At 35.8% G+C, this 19,623-nt stretch overlaps 1 long non-coding RNA gene across 1 annotated transcript; it reads left to right on the forward strand.

The window, feature by feature from the left end:
- Positions 1–13,646: 13,646 nt before the first annotated feature.
- On the forward strand, positions 13,647–16,037 carry LOC121172928 (uncharacterized). Its single transcript, XR_005886835.1, has 3 exons — positions 13,647–13,760; positions 14,483–14,592; positions 15,776–16,037. It is a non-coding gene; the product is annotated as an uncharacterized lncRNA (long non-coding RNA).
- Positions 16,038–19,623: the final 3,586 nt, after the last annotated feature.

Below are 19,623 nucleotides of genomic sequence, written 5' to 3' on the forward strand. Positions count from 1 at the left end.
AATTTTGAAAAATTTAGAAAAGACAATTAACTTGTACTATTCTATCTACTATAAAAAAATACTTCCTGAATGGGATAAGGTCACACCTTTACTTACAAAAGTGAGCTTCACATGCATGTTACATAACTTCATAAGGTGGTGCAGCAAACAGACAACATGGATCGAAGTTGGATGAGAGCATCATGCATCACTGCTGAGTATGGGACTAGGGTGGAACAATTTTTTCAATTTATCGAAATGCATGCCCCCTCCTTGCGCGGAAAATATTTTTGTCCATGTGTGAAATGTACAAATGGTATACACCAGTCGCTAAATGAAATAAGATCACATCTAATATGTCACGGGATGATTTCAAATTACACAAAGTGGGTATGGCATGGGGAATTGCTAGACAATCCAACAATCTCTCACACTGAGGCAGTCAATGTAGATACGAGTTGTCGTATAGAAGAAATGATTCGAGACCTAGGGCAGGATGGTTTTCGACCAGCACATGGTCCTTTGTATGACAAAATAGAGAATGATTCAAAGATTCCTTTGTATTCTGGGTGCACAACATTCACAAGGTTGTTTGTGGTGTTAGCTTTAGTCAACTTGAAGGCACAATTTGGGTGGAGTGACAAGAGCTTTACTAAATTGCTAGTGTTATTGAAAAAATTGCTTCCTGAAGAGAACACATTGCCGAAGAGTCACTATGAGGAGAGTCGTCCCCATGCATGTCCAAATGATTGCATATTGTATAGAAATGAGTATGTTGAAATGCGCACATGCCCAACATGTGGTGTATCCTGCTACCATGAAGACAATTATGTTGCAACCATAGAGAAGAGTCATCCAGCAAAGGCTTGTTGGTATCTTCCAATAATAACAAGGTTTAGGCGATTGTTTGCTAATGGACATGAGGCAAAACAGTTGATGTGGCATGTTGAAGGCAGAAAAATTGATGGATTGCTATGACATCCGGTTGATAGTCTGCAATGGAAGGCATTTGATTCTTTGTATCCTGATTTTGGGAATGAGGCTAGAAATCTAAGGCTTGGTGTTGCCTCGGATGGAATGAACCTTTTTGGTAACTTAAACAGCAGTCATAGTTCATGGCCTGTTTTGCTGATGATTTACAACCTTCCTCCTTGGTTATGCATAAAGCGGAACTACATAATGTTTTGCATGATGATAGCGGGACCAAGACAGCCTGGTAATGATATTGACGTGTATCTAAGTCCATTGATTGAAGACCTAAGAACAATGTGGGAACTCGGGGTAGATGTTTTGGATGCGAATTTGCAGGAGACCTTAAGGTTGTGTGCAATGGTTTTTTGTACCATAAATGACTTTCCAACATATGGAAATTTAAGTGGTTATAGTGTGAAAGGCCATCACGCATGTCCTATATGTGAGAAAAATACAAGTTTTGTCCAACTAAAACATGGAAAGAAAACAATATACACAAGGCATCGAGGATTTCTAAATCAGTTCCATCCATATCGACGATTGAAGAAAGCTTTCGATGGATCTCAGGAATATGAAATTGCGCCCAAACCATTACATGGCAAAGAAGTTTATCATCGTGTGAAGGAGATCATAACTATCTTTGGGCGGGAAGATGAAAAAAAAAAACCCGTGAGAAAAACATCTGGAAGAAAAGGTCCATTTTCTTCAATCTTCCTTATTGGTCTGATCTTGATGTAAGACACTTTATAGACGTCATGCATGTGGAGAAAAATGTTTGTGATAGTTTAACTGGCATCCTTCTTAACATTAAAGGCAAGACAAAGGATGGTTTGACGTGTCATCAAGACTTGGTTGACATGGGTATACGAGACCAGTTGCATCTAATAGCAAAAGGGTCGCAAATGTATCTACCCCCGGCATGTCACACGATGTCAACTAAGGAAAAAAATGAGTTTTTGTCATTGTCTGCAGAACGTGAAAGTCCCACAAGGATACTCTTCAAATATCAAGAGCCTTGTATCCATTAATGATCTGGAATTGGTTGGCTTGAAATCTCATGATTGTCATGTATTAATGCAACAACTACTGCCTGTAGCGATTTGAGGAATCTTGCCTGACAAAGTTCGTGTTGCCATAATTTGTCTATGCTTTGTTTTTAATGCTATATGTAGCAAATTTATTGACCTTAGAAGATTGGATGAATTAGAGAATGAGGCTGCCATTGTCCTTTGTCAAATGGAGATGTACTTTCCTCCATCATTTTTCGACATAATGGTTCACTTAATTGTTCATCTAGTCAGGGAGATCGGATTATGTGGTCCTGTATATTTACAGTGGATGTATCTAGTGGAATGGTACATGAAGGTGTTAAAGGGGTATACAAAGAATCAACACCAACCAGAAGCTTCAATTGTTGAAAGGTATGTTGCTGAAGAATGTATCAAGTTTTGCTCGCAGTACATTGAAGCCGGTAAATCTATCGGGGTTCCTGAAACTCGTAATGTGAGAACACCATCGGGGGGTAAGGGTACACGAGGATACAATGTTGTGACAATGACTCATGACGAGGTCTCATAAGCGCATCTATATATATTGAATAATACAGCCAACGTCATTCCATATATAGATGCTCACAAAAAAAAAAAACTCATCGCAATGAACTCAAAAATGAACATGATGAGGGTTTTGCAAGAGCATAATAGAACTTTCATTAAGTGGTTTAAAGAAACAATTCTTGTTGATGATGGTGCTTCCAAAACATTACGATTATTAGCTATTGGGCCAAATCTAAATTTATAGACTTGGAAAGGGTATGACATCAACAATTATTCCTTCTACACCAAGTCCCAAGATGACAAAAGCTCGATGCAAAACAGTGGTGTGACTGTTGATGCTGATTCAGATCACTTTTGCAGTGCATCAGACAATAATCCCATTCGAGCATCCATGCATTACTTTGGCATCATTGAACAAATCTGGGACATTGATTATACTGAATTTAGAGTGCCTGTGTTTAAGTGTAAGTGGGTGAATGCCAATACCGGTGTCCGACAAGATGAAATGGGATTTACCTTAGTAGACCTCAACAAGGTGGGTTACATGGACGAACCTTTCATTATGGCACAACAAGCAAGACAGGTCTTTTATGTCGAAGATCCGTGCAATTCAAGATATTCAGTGGTTCTACAGGGAAGACCAAGTGGTTTAAATGATGCACATGATCCAACCATGCTTGGCATTATGGAGGCACCCCCTTTTTCGAAAATAATGCCTAATATCAACGATGCACACGATGTTGATGATGTACACGCAAATCGTAATGATCACGATGAAGGACTATGGGAGAACATTGCTACGTAACTTATTCCTATGAATGACATGTAAATAACTTATGCCTTTTGTGTTTTGTAATTGATTAATGTATGTATTTCCATTTAAGTTAGTTCATAAAATTAGTATGTCGTTCTTTATAACATATTTGTTTTTTGTTTGACAGGGTCATGGGAACACCACCCGGTGTCCCCTCCGCAGTCGAATCTTCAGTCGGAAGCAACATCTAGGAATACAAGGAAATCAACACGTCTACAGAGGTTCACTGTAAGAGCATTGGATCAGCCATGACCAACTGTATAGGTGGATGCCACAAATGGTCGAGGTTCGGGCCCACACAAAGAGAAATTCCACAATTATCTTGGGGTTGTGGCTAGAGAGAAAATTCACATTGTACATAACAACTAGAGAGATGTACCAGACATGCTAAAGGAGCTGGTATGGGGTGACATTTTGGCAAGTGGCATTCGCTTTCACTATTATTTTTTTGACTTGCAGTGTGAAATTTATTGGTTTTGCATTTGTCTAACATTTCCCAAACCCCTTGTAATGTAGGCGAAATTTGATATCCTTGAAGCACTGAATGCAAAGAAAAAGGTGATGTCCACCGTCGCCAGTAGATGGAGGCAATTTAAATCAAACCTCGCCACTAAATTTGTCTATGGTGACTCTAAAGGACAACATGACCATGATCATTCCGTAAAATATTCCCTACATAAAGAAACTTGGGAGGAATTTGTCGCAAGCCGCAAAACTCCTAACTAGCAGGTTAGACATCAATATCTTTAAATGATTCTTAAATAAATTGGTGAATATAAAGGAAACTTAATTTTCAATGATTATTAAATAAATAGTTACATCACAGGGAATCAGGAAGAAGATGCAAGAGATCCAAAAATACAATGACTGCCCCCATGTACTTTCTCGTGGGGGGTATAATTTGCTTGAAAAGAAGATGATGGACGAGAAGATGAAGAAAAGACAACATGATGCAATGATGACTGAGAATACACCAGACTATGGGGATCCCCCATCTCCCATTCAAAGACATGTGAAGTGGGTGAAGGCATACACAAAGGGATATGGACAAATGACATCTCAGTCAGCACAAGAAATATCTGATAAAATTGTGAGTTGCTTCTCCAATTTGTGTTACAATTTATTGAATTTTGGAACATTTGTTTGTTGTTGATAATATTTTGAGTTGGTTGTTCAAATTGTAACTTAGTTGTACGTTTATACTGTGTTTCATGAAGGCCTCATTGGAAGAACAAACAAGACAGGGTTTGTGTGTTTGTGCAGTGGGGTCTGGGGTCACAATAAGTCAATACTTTGGAAGGGCACCACATGGTTCCGGCTTCTCATCAGGCTCCATCAGCCAAGTACAGTTGGCTGAAATAATAAGAAGCCTATAGGAACAGTGGAAAAATGATATACGGGTATTGAAACATGAGTCGAAGGAACAAATCATACTTGAGATGTCACAAAGGGGATCGCCGATCTCAAAACCTATTCAGCCAGATATACATGTGTTAGGAGTACGAGTGAGCACAAAAGGGAGCAATGCAGAGGCTGCTGTCAACCCATCTCTGCCTAATCATGCTGCTCCTTCCAAACCAACTATGGGGTTGTGTGTTCATTGCCAAGATTCTACAGAGTTGGTGGCCCTAAGAAAAACATATGACGAAGGCTCAACCATACACAATGTGGATTATGCAGACGATGTCGTAAGGGTTAGTGTTAACAAAGTTATTAACGGTGACGCTGAAGTTCAATTTCCGACATCAGAGATTAAGGATGTCAGGCAGGCCCTTCACACATTCCTTGCATGGCCAACAACACTTGTAAAATTGGCCTCTAATGAGGTATTTTGCTTTTTATGTTTTCCAAAAGTATACATACGTACCTATATCAAAATAACTTACTAACATTACTTTAATTATTGGTTTCCTTAAATATTTAGCATGAGGGCACTAGTCCAAGTAAAGTCACTGAAGCTGTTCAACTGATGAATGATGTTGTTGTAGATGACCTGTTGCGCGAGTTGATTAAGACCCTAGTTGACATTTATGAAAAGCCTGTACAGTTGGTGTGGGATGTAACTAAATTTGGAATTCCAAATGCAGTTGCATCGTTGTTCATAACCTGTGCTGATGTGATTGAAATAATATCAGGCGTACAGTGTTTGAACATAGCTATACTACAATTGTGGACCATGTAAGTATATTTCATGCCATTGACTAATAATGTAAGTCTGTTGGGCTATATACATGATGTTAACTGAATTTTTCAACTGTTCAAAATAGGTATATGGACGATTGGAGTAAAAACTTGGGTCTTGGATCGATGTATGGATTCCTTGAGCCGCAGGCTATACTGAATTCAAAGGATAGACGTCGACAATGTGAAGAATACATTGAAAAATGGCTTAAGGAATCGAACCGAGATGTCTATCTAGGCGCTTATTTGAATCAGTAAGTTCATTGTGTTGTGCTATAACTAAAATGATGTTTGTGTTATTCATACATCACTTTTGGGTCAAATGTAGGGAACATTGACAGCTCGTGGTTTTGTGTTCTAATAACAATGTTGTCGTATGTTTTTGTTTTTTGCGAAGAAGGCCAGATGTGCATATAAAACCTGCAAATAACAAGTTAAGTAACTCATTTTAAGTCGACAAATTTTTGTTATTGAATGGTGGTACTATAGTAGTGTTGCCCAAATTAGCTAACAAAGTTAATGTTTCACTGCAGTGCATTTAAGAGATTGAAAACCAGTACTGAGGGGAAATTTCATACCAGTACACTGCGGTGGATTGAAGTGAAGGTTAGTCGTACATTTTAAATTTGTTTGCAAATGATTTCCATTTGGAAAACATGTTCATTGTAACGTTGAATGATGTATCCCATTCAATGTAGAGTCATGTTCAAAGCGGAGGCTATGAGTGTGGCTATTATGCCATGCATTGGATTTGGAACATAGTCGCCGGGTAGCACAAGAATGGTTGGACGCTGGTAAATTTTCTATCCCCAAAAGGAATAAAGGCCAAATATATTTCATCTTCATTTTTTAGCACAACCTAACTAATTACTTTTATTTTATATTGTGTAGTCATTCGGTGATGAGACGTCGCTGGACATGGACAACATCACAAAATTACGGAAAACATGGGCACAATTTTTTTTTAAAACTTAGAAGCATCCAATGTACAAAGCTGTAGTTAACATGCGAACAATGCTTTGGTGTTTGTCATGTATTTGATTAAGTGTTACAAACAATTTAGATGTTGTAATGACTTTTATGTGTCAACAACAATAGATATTTGTTAATTTCATTTTCATTAGCACCTCAACTTTGACACTATGTGTTCAGTTTGCATTTGGTATTTGCTTCGATACGGTTTGTGTTTGTTGTGCAGGTCAAATTAAAATTTCTAAAGGACATATCTAGTTCTCTTGCATTGTATTTGTAGATGTATATCCTTCAGGTTGAAACTGGTTCAAATGATCCTTCAGGTTTGATGTTGCATTGAGATGCCTTACACGCTCCCTACCCTTCCATAATTGTTGGTCTCTTTTAGTGCCTCAGGTCTGTTTCTCTCTCTCTCTAAACTAAAGTTTGAAGCTTCAATTGAATGAGTGAACTATGTCATAATGGGTCACCTAATTTCTTTCAATTCACTTCCATTATAGTATTTTCTGATTTTCCTTCACACGCTTTTGTTTCGTCTTTCTTAATTTGGCTCTTCTCTTTTCTTGTTTGTATGCTTTGTTGCTGTTATTTTTATGTATCATAATGTGTTTCTTTGTTTGTTTTCCAAGAATTTTTCTTAATTGATTCTTCCTATGGTCATCATGGCTTGGCTTGAATAGTCAGCTTGTGTTGAAAGTCATGTGAATTATGAAGTGTGCAAATGAAACAACTACTAGTACTATTGTAGACAACTTTTACTTCTCTATTACTCACGGAAAATTTTAATTTTTTTTTTATTTTTGTTTCTTGTTGAGTGGGGATTCCACCCTCCTTGTTTGTTTGCTTTAATAGAGGTTTCTTTATTGTTGATGGGCACTCATGCAATATGTGTGTGTGTGTGTTTTTTATGCAGTTTGGTGTTTTCAACAAGTTGATTGGATGGGATTTTCTTTGTCTTTTGGTTTCTTGGCTGGTTTGGTATAGCATGAACGATCGGATCTACGAGCTGGGTTCTTTGTCGCCATTTGTGTTGGTGTTTGCGGGACACGTGGCTCTTTACTGCAAGATCAGGAAGCCTTAGGCCCGTGGAGGCCCTCTCGCCGCTGAAAGAAGGACCCGACCAAACTGACAACGGCGACCATGACTCAACGCACGGAGAAGGTAGGTGGGGCCAATGAATGAGCCTATGAGCCCGTGTGCCTCATGGACCACAAACAAGGTCCTGTGAGCCCGTGAGCCTCTCGCCATCGTGAAGCAACCTCGTTGTCAACGATTCGAGTTCAGTGGCCATGTTTGAGAATTCAGGGAAAGTAGACAAGGAGATAATCGGAGTGGTGGTGGAGGACAAGATTGATCCCAACGTTACTATGGAAGCAAGGAGTAAAAGGTGCAGCACAATAGGTATAGGTGCGTTGTCACCACCATTGGCTTTAGCTTCGGGGTATGCCTTTTTTCATTAATGGGTTTTCATCTCCCATGTTGTTTGATTCCTCTAAAATATGGTATTTCTTTCAACTTTGTATATGCTTGTTTAAACCTCTGTCTTTTTTCTTTCACTTTGTTAATGGTTGCAGGTCAAAAAGATGAAAATTAAGTTTCTTTCACTTTTCATTAAGAAAGGTCGTGCCCAAAAACCTTCCAAATATTCAACTTACTTCTTTAACTACCACACTTAATCTTAGTCTCACTCACTATCACGTTTGCAATTAGTTTGAAATCCAATGATGTCATGACAATCCATGATGTTTTGTTGCATGTTTCCTACTTATAAAAATACTTTAGAGTTACATAATTTTATTTCCAATTGTGTATGTAACTAAATCATTATCTTTGATAGAAATGTTGGAACTAAGGCTTTTTATGTTTAGGAAAAGTGTTTAGGAATATTGGAGACTTTGAATAGAAACTTGATAGGAAGGAGAATTCTTTATGGAGGAGAGAACTTTGTATTTTTGCTTGATACAAATGTGTAGGATTACATCTCTATTTATACTACTCTAAGGAGAACTCTAGACACACTAATTCTAGAGAGTTCTCAACTCTAGAGATCCAAAGAGTATTCTAGAGAATATTACAACCATAAGAAATATCTAGACACTCCAAACACTACAAGAATTCTCTAGAAACATGACCCATAATTACTTAAGCCCAAAATAACTAAGTCCAAGGAACCAAATAATTAATTTAGGCCCAAATCAAGTTTATATTTCAACATCCCCCCTTAAACTTGATTTGTGACTCCAAGCATACTCCTTAGCTTCACGAAAGTTTCCAACTTGAGTGGCTTTGTGAAAATGTCGGCAGCTTGATCTTGAGACATCACATACTTCAACTTTACCTCCTTCTTCTCAATGCATTCTCTTATGAAGTGGTAATGAGTGTCGATGTGCTTACTTCTTTCATGAAAGACTGGATTCTTTGCCAAAGCGAGTGCTGATTTATTGTCAACACATATTTCCATAGGTTCTTCTTGTGGCATTTTTAACTCTTTCAACAAGTTCCTTAGCCAAATTGCATGACAAACGCATGATGTGGCAGCGACATACTCAGCTTCACAAGTTGATAGTGTGACTATTGGTTGCTTCTTTGACATCCAAGTGAAAGCAGTATCTCCCATAAAGAACACAAAACCAGTAGTGCTCTTTCTATCATCCAAGTCTCCACTCCAATCGCTATCACTATAGCCAACAATGTTATAATTGTCAGAAGAGTAATAGTGCAAGCCAAAATTTGTTGTACCTTTGATGTATCGAAGGATTCTCTTTGCCGCCTTGAAGTGAGTTGTGGTTGGAGCTTCCATGTAGCGACTTACTACTCCTACAGCATAGAGAATATCCGGCCTTGTACATGTCAAGTAACGTAAACTTCCAACCAAACTTTTGTAAAGAGTTGGATCCACATTCTCTCCTTTTTCATGCTTGCTCAACTTGCTGCCACATTCCATCGGGGTGCCAACTGGATTGGCGTCATCCATCTTGAACTTCTTAAGGACTTCTTTGGCATAGCCTTCTTGGGTGATGAAAATTCCTTTGTCTTCTTGTTTTACTTCGATGCCGAGATAATATGCCATGAGCCCCATATCCGTCATCTCAAATTCATTTGACATATCTTTCTTGAACTCTTCGAACATGCTTGGATTGTTCCCTATAAAGATCAAGTCATCTACATACAAACACACAATCAAAATATCTCCACTTTGCGCTTTGATATAGAGTGCATGCTCATATGGACACTTGATGAAATTCTTGTCTAGAAAGTACTTGTCGATTCGAACATTCCAAGCTCTCGGTGCTTGCTTGAGAGTGTACAACGCCTTCTTCAACTTCAAGACTTTTTCTTCTTGCCCTTTTACTTCATAGCCCAGTGGTTGCTCAATATAGACTTCTTCTTCGAGAAAACCATTCAAGAAGGCTGACTTCACATCCATTTGATAGATCTCCCATTTATTTTGGGCAGCCAAAGAAATGATCAGTCTAATAGTTTCAAGACGAGCAACAGGAGCAAATACCTCATCATAGTCAATTCCTTGTCTTTGACTATAGCCTTTAGCCACCAATCTTGCTTTGTATCTTTCCACATCTCCTTTAGCATTCTTCTTTGCCTTGTACACCCATCTTACTCCGATTGCTTTGTGTCCTCGTGGAAGTGTAGTAAGTTCCCACATATCATTCTTCGTGATTGACTTGATTTCTTCGTCCATGGCGTCTTTCCACTTTATGTTTTCCGCCGCTTCTTGATAGCTTAGAGGCTCACAATCACCAAAAAGACAAAAGAGGTTAATGTCGTTTAGGTTTGTGGTTACCTCATAAATCTCTTCAATGCTCCTTAGTCGCGGTGTCCTCTCACTTGAACTTGTTTCATCCAGCCTTGGTGTCGGTGAGGCAGGTGGTGTAATATGTTCCTCTATGATTGGTTGTTCAATTTCATCATCTTCTTCAAAATAAGGAAGAAAATCATACTTATCTTCTTGAACACTCTAATCCCAATAATCTTCTTCGTCGAACTCCACGTCGCGACTTATGACGATCTTTCTACTATTTGTATTATAGAGCTTGTACCCCTTGGATCTTGAGTCGTAACCCACAAACACGTACTTCTCGCTTTTATCATCGAGCTTTGTCCTCTTTTCGTCTGGAACATGGGTATAGGCAATGCTTCCAAACACTTTGAGGTGAGAGATCCCGGGCTTCCTTCCACTCCATGCTTCTTGTGGTGTCTTCTCATGCACGCTTCTTGTTGGAGAACGATTTGTTAGGTAAACTGCACATGCCACTGCTTCAGCCCAAAACTCCTTCGGCATCTTCTTGCTCTTATGCATGCTTCGCACCATGTTAAGTATGGTTCGGTTCTTTCTCTCTGCTACTCCATTTTGTTGTGGCGATCTTGGCACTGTCAGTGGGCGACGGATTCCATGGTCTTCACAATATTTGTTGAACTTATTTGAAGTGAACTCTCCTCCTCGATCAGATCTCATGGACTTGATGGAAAGACCACTTTCTTTCTCCACGAGGGCTTTGAACTTCTTAAAGTTTTCAAACACTTCTGATTTCTCCTTCAAGAAATAAACCCAGGTTTTTCTGGAATAATCATCAATAAAGAGGAGAAAGTACTTATTCTTACCAAATGAATTGGGTTTGATTGGTCCACAGACATCGGTGTGTATGAGCTCTAGCGGCTTTGTTGCTCTTGTTGTTGATTCCTTTGGAAAACTTTTATGAAATTGCTTCCCAATTAGACATCCTTCGCAAAGTTGGTCTGGGTGGTTGATGCTAGGCAAGCCTCTCACCATCTCCTTCTTTGCTAAACGTTCTAGACCGTCGAAGTTGAGGTGCCCGAATCGTAGATGCCATAGCCACAAAGAGTCGGTATAGCAAGCCTTGAGACACTTTGCCACATCATTTTGAATGTTCAAGAGGAACATTCTATTCTTTGACATAGGCACCTTAGCAATCAAGTTATGTCTACAATCTCTTAAGAAAAGACTATGTTCTTTCAAATGGATGTCATAGCCTTTCTCTAATAATTGTCCCAAGCTCAAAATATTATTCTTCATGTTAGGCACATAGTAGACATTGGATATGAATTGATGACTCCCATTCTTCAAACGTATGAGAATTTTACCTTTGCCTTTGACTGGTATCTTTGAGTCGTCTCCAAATGAGACATCGCCAGTTGTCGCTTCATTGATCTCCACGAATTTTATCGCCGCACATGTGGTTGCTTGCGCCGGTGTCGAGGTACCACTTGTTTCTTTTCTCTTCAAATTTGTTTTGGCACGCGAGTAGCAAAGTTTCTTCTTCTCCGCCTTTTTTTTCTACAAAGTTAGCTTTCTCTTCAACCTTCTTCGAGAATCTACACTCGGATGCATAGTGACCAATCTTGTTGCAATTGAAGCACTTGATTTGTGATTTGTCATACCTCGACCATGAATTTCCTCTTCCACGACCTCTTGTTACTTGTGGATTCCAACTTCTTTCTCCATTGTTGAATTTGTTGGAGTGGTTGTTGTAACCACCTCTTCCTTCTCCTCCATGTCCTCGTCCACGTCCACGATCTTGGCCGCGACCTCGTCCTCTTTGGCTCTTGTAATTTGCATAGTTTGCTTCCTTTACGTTGAGTTGTAGTAGTTGCTCCGTAGCCTTCTTTTGTTTAATTTTTCTCTTTTGTTTTTCTTCGTATGCTTGTAAGGAACCCATGAGTTGCTCAATAGTCATGGTCTTTAAATCCTTGTTTTCTTCAATGTTGGTAACAATGAAGTCAAAACTTGGATTTAAAGTTCGAAGTATTTTTTCCATGACCTTCACCTCATCAACATCTTCACCATTTCTTTTAAGTTGATTGACTACGGCCAATACTCAAGAAAAATAATCAGAAATTGACTCGGACTCCTCCATAAACAAACGCTCAAAGTCACCTCTAAGAGTTTGAAGACGAATCTTTTTTACCTGCTCAACTCCTTTGTTGCAAGTTTGAAGCTTATCCCATGCTTCTTTGGCCGTCGTTGCGTTGGATATCTTCTCAAATGTATCTTCATCCACCGATTGATAAATGAGAAAGAGAGCTTTCTTGTCTCTCTTTCTTGACTCCTTCAACGTCTCCTTTACACCTTGGCTTAGCGAGGCTTCATCTTGCTCCTCGAAGCCATTCTCTACGATATCCCACACATCTTGAGCTCCTAGTAGCGCCTTCATCTTGATACTCCAATTATCATAGTTGTTCTTTGTGAGCATCGGCATTTGGAAAGGAAAACCTCCATTCGCCATCTTTTGAGGATCTTGAAGCTCTGATACCACTTTGTTGGAACTAAGGCTTTTTATGTTTAGGAAAAGTGTTTAGGAATATTGGAGACTTTGAATAGAAACTTGATAGGAAGGAGAATTCTTTATGGAGGAGAGAACTTTGTATTTTTGCTTGATACAAATGTGTAGGATTACATCTCTATTTATACTACTCTAAAGAGAACTCTAGACACACTAATTCTAGAGAGTTCTCAACTCTAGAGATCCAAAGAGTATTCTAGAGAATATTACAACCATAAGAAATATCTAGACACTCCAAACACTACAAGAATTCTCTAGAAACATGACCCATAATTACTTAAGCCCAAAATAACTAAGTCCAAGGAACCAAATAATTAATTTAGGCCCAAATCAAGTTTATATTTCAACAAGAAAGCTGTGATTTACTAATTAATCTTAACCAATCTAGTGAGCATAAGATGTTCTTCACTTATTATTGCTTAAATGTCATACATACTAAGCTCATGTTTGCAGTTTTGGCGAGCATATTCTTCACTTATAATTGCTTCAACTGTAGCCAAGTGAGCATAATACATATTCAGATATTGAGGCTTTATACAAGTGTCCAGAAGAAAGTTATAGTGCCAAGGAAGAAGATATTCCTTTATGGGTAATCTGTTGGCAGGGGCCCACTTTGGATCTTGCAGCTAGGTTGCCTCAATTAAGAGTTATTGATCTACACAGTCCCATACTTTTTGCCTAAGGGTCATGAATCCAATAAAGTGCACATACTAGTTTGACATATATAAACTAATATACTTTTTCTATTTCTTATCACATGTGAATTCCTTTAATCTAATAAGATGCTGCCTTGTGTTGATATACGGAATATTAACGAAATTCTGATGTGAGCAAGCATCTTGCTCAGTTAGTCTTTTCTTAACCTCTGATGTGAGCAAGGAATGCCTTATGTGAGAAAAACAAGGAATGATCAATACAGTCCCATACAAGAAGCTGCGAGATGGTTGGCTTAGCAACCGAGATAAGGTTCGTTAGCTTTGATATGATGTTTTTACTTCTATAAATTAAATGCTAAGCAATGTGAGTAATTGAAAATGGGGTGCTATCTGGGTGTTGTTGCAGCCTCAGAAAATCGTCTTCATTTTATCCAGATTATCCTTTCTACTTTCTTTTACAAATATTTTATTTAATTTTATAGCATTGCATCCTTTTCAGCACTGCATCTTTAATGTAGTTTAATGGATTATGCTTGTAAAAATCTCTTCCACTTGAACTGGCTTCAAGATTAAGAACATTCTCTCTGCTGGAAGGAAACTCTGAACGTCCTCCATTTTCAATGTTGTTTTGCCTGTCTATTTCCCCCCTGACTTCTTAACTTGTTCTTCATAACTGTAAACTTGCTACTATTATTCATATTTATAGAAAAAATAATAATTTCATGCTTATGTCAGTAACTAGTGACTTCTCTGTATTTGTCCATGCAGTGTATCACTTTCAAGTGGCACATTATCTTTATAATAATTTTTAAAATGTTTATTGCATTCTATATTAAAAACCAATCTTGTGATATCATGATAATTGATGCAGGTTCATTGTTGAATACATTCCAATTCAATTAGTTTCAAGATTTGCTGCATGAAAGTCATTTTTGTTCAAGTTTGCTTCTTACATGCATCAGATTTTGCCAGCTCTGCTAAATTATAAAGATAGTGGATGAATTTCATGCTTGCTGTTAATGCCATATGCAGGAGTATGAGTGTATTTCATAAAAAAGAATTGCCTGCTCCTATTCATCCAAGCCTGAGCCGCCTCATCACTTTACTATATTCGTCGAAGCAGCAAACTTCAAATTCTATCTGTAAGAAAAGTTTTATAGTTATAAATTTCTAATTGGTTCAATATTTTCTCTTGACATTTGCTTAAATTTCCATTGTTTATTTTTCTGTTATTGTACCTCAAATTCTTAATCTATCAGTGTGCATAAAAATTATGAGCTGAAACCTAGAAAGAAGTTGGGAAAACTGTTATTTCTCAGAGATGCATGGATGAGGATTTTTTTTTTTGTTACAACATGGATGAGGATTTGCGACCAAGCTTTGAAAATATTTTATTCCAATATTCCCTTTTAATTTGTAGAAATTTATCTTAAATGATTCATGAAGGTTTTGGTAAGAATAAGGATAATAAAGCAATTTGTAGAAATTTATTTTGTCCTCTGGTATATATTTATGGAGTAGAATGCAAGCTTATTCAAGGCTATCTTTTTCCCATTCACTAGGTATGGATAATTTTTTCACCTTTGATTCTCACAGTTATTCTATTCATGTTAGCTTCAGTGAGTTTTAATTTCTGATTTGTTGCAAGACTGGACAACTTTCTTACGGTTTTGAGTCTATATGCGTCTGTGTTCTTTCAATGGTCCATAAATAGTTGTTTTATTTACTACTACTTTGCATTACATGTATTAACTACTGGCAGGAAACATCTATTTTATTGTGCATAAGATATTATTGCTCTTGAATTGTAAGATAGATAATTCATATTTAATCTATATTTCATATTTGGTGTAGGCATATGTTGTGACATTCGGATGGACTAATATAGCATCAGAACTCTTTTAATTGATTCCACTTCTTTACAATTATATATTACTTGAGATGCAAATAAATCTTGTCAAATTATTACAATATAAGTTTGTCACCGTACAATATTATACTTTGGCCTCTTCAGTATGAATCCTATATATTGTGATATTATTCATTGTTTGAACATTTTCTCTTAAAGAGTGGTAGTAGCAGCAACCTGGCACCAATTGGATTCTCTTGCTTGGGTCTTTTTTTCTTGGATTTTGCATGTTGAATTACTTACCCAATTGGGTTCTCTTGCTTGAATTATGAGTACTTCATTTCTTTCATAAGGGCACTTAGATCCTTATATGTGTATTTCTTTTCATGGTTTTTGAAAATACCTTTTTTATAACAGGAAAAGAAAAACACTTTCTCCCCTATTTACCTTTGAAAAACACTTGCACGAATGTGCAGGTAGCAAGTGCCACGGCCACTTTTGTGTGGATGAAGAAGAGGCTGGAGACTACATTACAAAGCCACTTTTGTAAGTATATAATCTTTTTGTTGCTTAACATGATTTGTCATATTTTTCTTTTAGAGTCTTATTTTTTCTTTCTAAGTATTAAGTAAATGGCACATGGCCTTGAATGACTCAATTACCCTAATCCTAAATGAACTTCAATTTCTTTTTCCCTTTTAGGCATGTCATGCTGCCCAAGTTGTCAGGAATTAGATTCAGATTGCATTCGTTTTAAAGTGAAACTTTTATAAAATTAATTTAAATTATCTTAATCTGTTGTAATTTTTATTAAAATTTCTTTTAGAATTCAATTTTCTTAATCTGTTGTAATTAATAGTAAAATTTATTTTCTTAATCTATTGTAATTAATATTAAAATTTAATTTAATAATTAATATTTAAATGATAGATTAAATATAAATAATACATAAACCTCTTATTTTTATTCAATCTATCATTTAAATATTTATTTATTAAATAAATTTTACCATTAATATTAATTACAATATAGATAATATTGTAAATATAAATACTGATTTTCATATTATATAATAATATTTATTGATTATTAGCAATATTGATAATATTGAAAATATAAAAAATGATCATTAATTAATCAATTTTTAATTGCAGGTTATTAAATATTTAACAACGGTGCTCACTTAAGGACTGATGTAGAAATATCTTATTTCTATGACGGCGCTGATGCAGCACCGTCTTAGAAATAAAATATTTCTACATCAGTCCTTAAGTGAGCACCGATGTGGAAAATCACTTTTTTTACATCATTCACGAATATAACATCGATGTAGCAGGTCTAATTTCTACATCGGTGGTCAGGATAGCATTATTGTAAAAACTGTGATGTTCAACAACGGGCATGACATCAGCATCAACATAGATAACATATTTTCTAAGTCGTTGATGACGTCAACAACGTATTCAATAAATACTTTTCAAAGAAGGTTGGTACATTAGGCCCGATGTAGAAAATGTTGTCTTTCTACGACGGTGGTTTGGGGACCGATGTTGAAACTTTTAACTTTCAACGACATCCTATTCAACATCGATTGACCACCGATGTAGAATGTTGTTTTCCACCGATGTAGAAACTGTGTTTTGTAGCACCTTTGCTTGAGGATCCAATTCTTCAAGATTATCTTGAGCTTGCTGTTAGATCTGTTGATTCAGGTATAATTTGGATATTTTGGATGAACTGTGGGTTTTTTTTTTAATACAACATCTTATTGTTATTTATATTTATTAATCCATCATTGGTAATTCATTATCTTTTTGCCTATTTTTATGTGTTTAATTGATTGTTTTGTATACAGAATTGCAATGATTAAGGCTTAACGAATTAGCCTCAACAAAAATAAATGAGATAGAAAAAAGAGAATTAAAAAAAATCCTTCTAAAGTGGTTCTTCAAAGAACCGATGTAGAAAGAACTATTTCTAAGACGGTCCTCTCTAGACACCCGTCTTAGAATGTAATAATTTCTAAGGTGATTTTACGTAGAACTCATGTAGAAAGCAATATATTTTAAGACGGTCTCCTCAAGACACCCATCTTAGAATGTAATATTTTCTAAGGCGGTTCTAGATAGAACCGATGTAGAAAACAATACTTTCTAAGGCAGTTCTACGTAAAAACAATGTAGAAAGTAATATATTCTAAGACGGTCCCCTCAAGACACCCGTCTTAGAATGTATTGATATTCTAAGACGGTCTCCCTGAACCATCGTCGTAGGCCCACCTACTTTTTACGACACACACTACAATGTAGTATGTCAAAAACAACCGATATAGAAAGCGCTTTTTCTAGTAGTGTTAATTATTGACCCGAAAGTTGGGTAAAACAAAGGTGAGACTAGAATTTAGCAGCATATATATAATTTTATTTATAAAAAATTGCATTTACGTTGTTTAAAAAAATGAATCAAATTGTATTTGTTTTTCCTTTATTTTTACATGTATATTTACTTTTGTATTTAAACTTTATCTCATACCCTTTACATTTCAGCAAGAGATCTAGCTTAGTTTAAGCAAGGCGGTTGTTGTTAAGTTTATGTAACTGCAACAACAATTCAAAGGAAACAAGAATAGAAACAAATATTGTAGGTGACATGGTCCTGTTTGGATTAGCTTATGAATGGTCCTATTTTTATTCCAACTATAAAACTCAATAATCTATGCAATTGCATACTGTATGCTCTCAATAACCCAACTCTTTTCTTGGTCCTCTGAATAGCTTACACTCTTCCTATCAGGGATGAAACCAGAAAAACTTATTAGGGAACAAGTATTTAACACGATAAAAAAAATCAACACTGTATATCTTAGCATAATTTTTGTAACTGGATCTTAGAGTTATTAAGACCGTCACAAATTCATATTTTCTTACTAGTTTCAAAGCGTCCTACACTAATTCTATGAACCTATGCATTTAAAAAAAATTTACACGATCAATCCCAATTACAATTTTTTTCTTAATTTTGGAGACCTAGTTAAACATTCCCAAAAATTTTAGAGACTTACTGATATATTAAACCTAAGATAATTTTAAAAATCCATTAAAAGATAAATTATATCCTAAAATGAAAAAATACATTACCCAATAAAATTATTAAACAAATAAAATAACATAAATAAAAGCATAACTAAATCTTAATATAAAAATAAAATAATACAATATTTAAGATTTAAAACTCACTACAAACATTAATTACAAAAATGATGAAATAATAACCTAAAATCAAGTTTATAAAAAGTTGTGTCATGTTTATATGTAATTTATAAGCTAAACCAAAACATTATAATATAATTTATTGTTTATATTTTATTATAGTTTTATGAATAAAATAAAAATTTCAAGATATTATAAAATAAATTTATACAAATATTTTAGAAATTTTTGAAACTATTTGTTATTATTTTTTTTTAAATTCCCAAAGAAAAATCGTGGAATTTCCTGTGGATTTAAATCTGATCTGCCGGAAAAGTAAACTATGAATTTTAAAATTGGTAGGAAAGTTTAATGCTGATTTTTTAAGGAAACATTCTTGCCGATTGAAAAATTGGCAGCTTCTTGTTATCCATGAACGAATTTCCTGCAAATTTAAATCCACAGGAAAGTCTGCAAGAAATGGTTTTTATTTTGCAAAATCCGTAGTAAAATTTTGATGTAATAAGATAAATCCTAGTAGTGAAGCAAATTTTCCTATCTTCCAAGATCTTAGTCAATATTATTATTTGTTTCTAATGATTTTATGGCATCTACGATTGTCATCTTCACTCTCTTTCTCCCTCTTCTTCCCTCCTCAATTTACACTCTACTGAAAGTTTTGACTTCCATTATTTGGTCCTTTTTCTTTATATGAATTAAATTAAATACATTAATAATGTAAAAAATTATACTGTTATCCAAATTATACACGGTCAAGTATGATAAAAATAATTAACTTTTATATTCACTACTTCAAAAGTCATACCTACATTAATTTATGATGAACAATGTTAAAATATTTGTACTAACAATATATGAAAGTTAAACTCTTCTTTCTATATAATTTTCATTTTTATAGTTTTACTTTCTATCTTTTATTTACTGGGTTAGTACAATAATTTGCTAAAAAGAGCTATATCCATCGGTTCCTTTTCATGGTTCGTGAATTTGGCTAGGCCAAGTCTTTATTTTATAAATACTACTTTATTTGTTTCATCTCTCTATAGTGACGGATCCAATAATTGGCAAAAATCATTTTATATATAGCAATTGCTTTATTCTATTCACATGATTCC

Source organism: Glycine max, chromosome 10, assembly GCF_000004515.6.
Source record: "Glycine max cultivar Williams 82 chromosome 10, Glycine_max_v4.0, whole genome shotgun sequence".
Taxonomy (NCBI): Eukaryota; Viridiplantae; Streptophyta; class Magnoliopsida; order Fabales; family Fabaceae; genus Glycine; species Glycine max.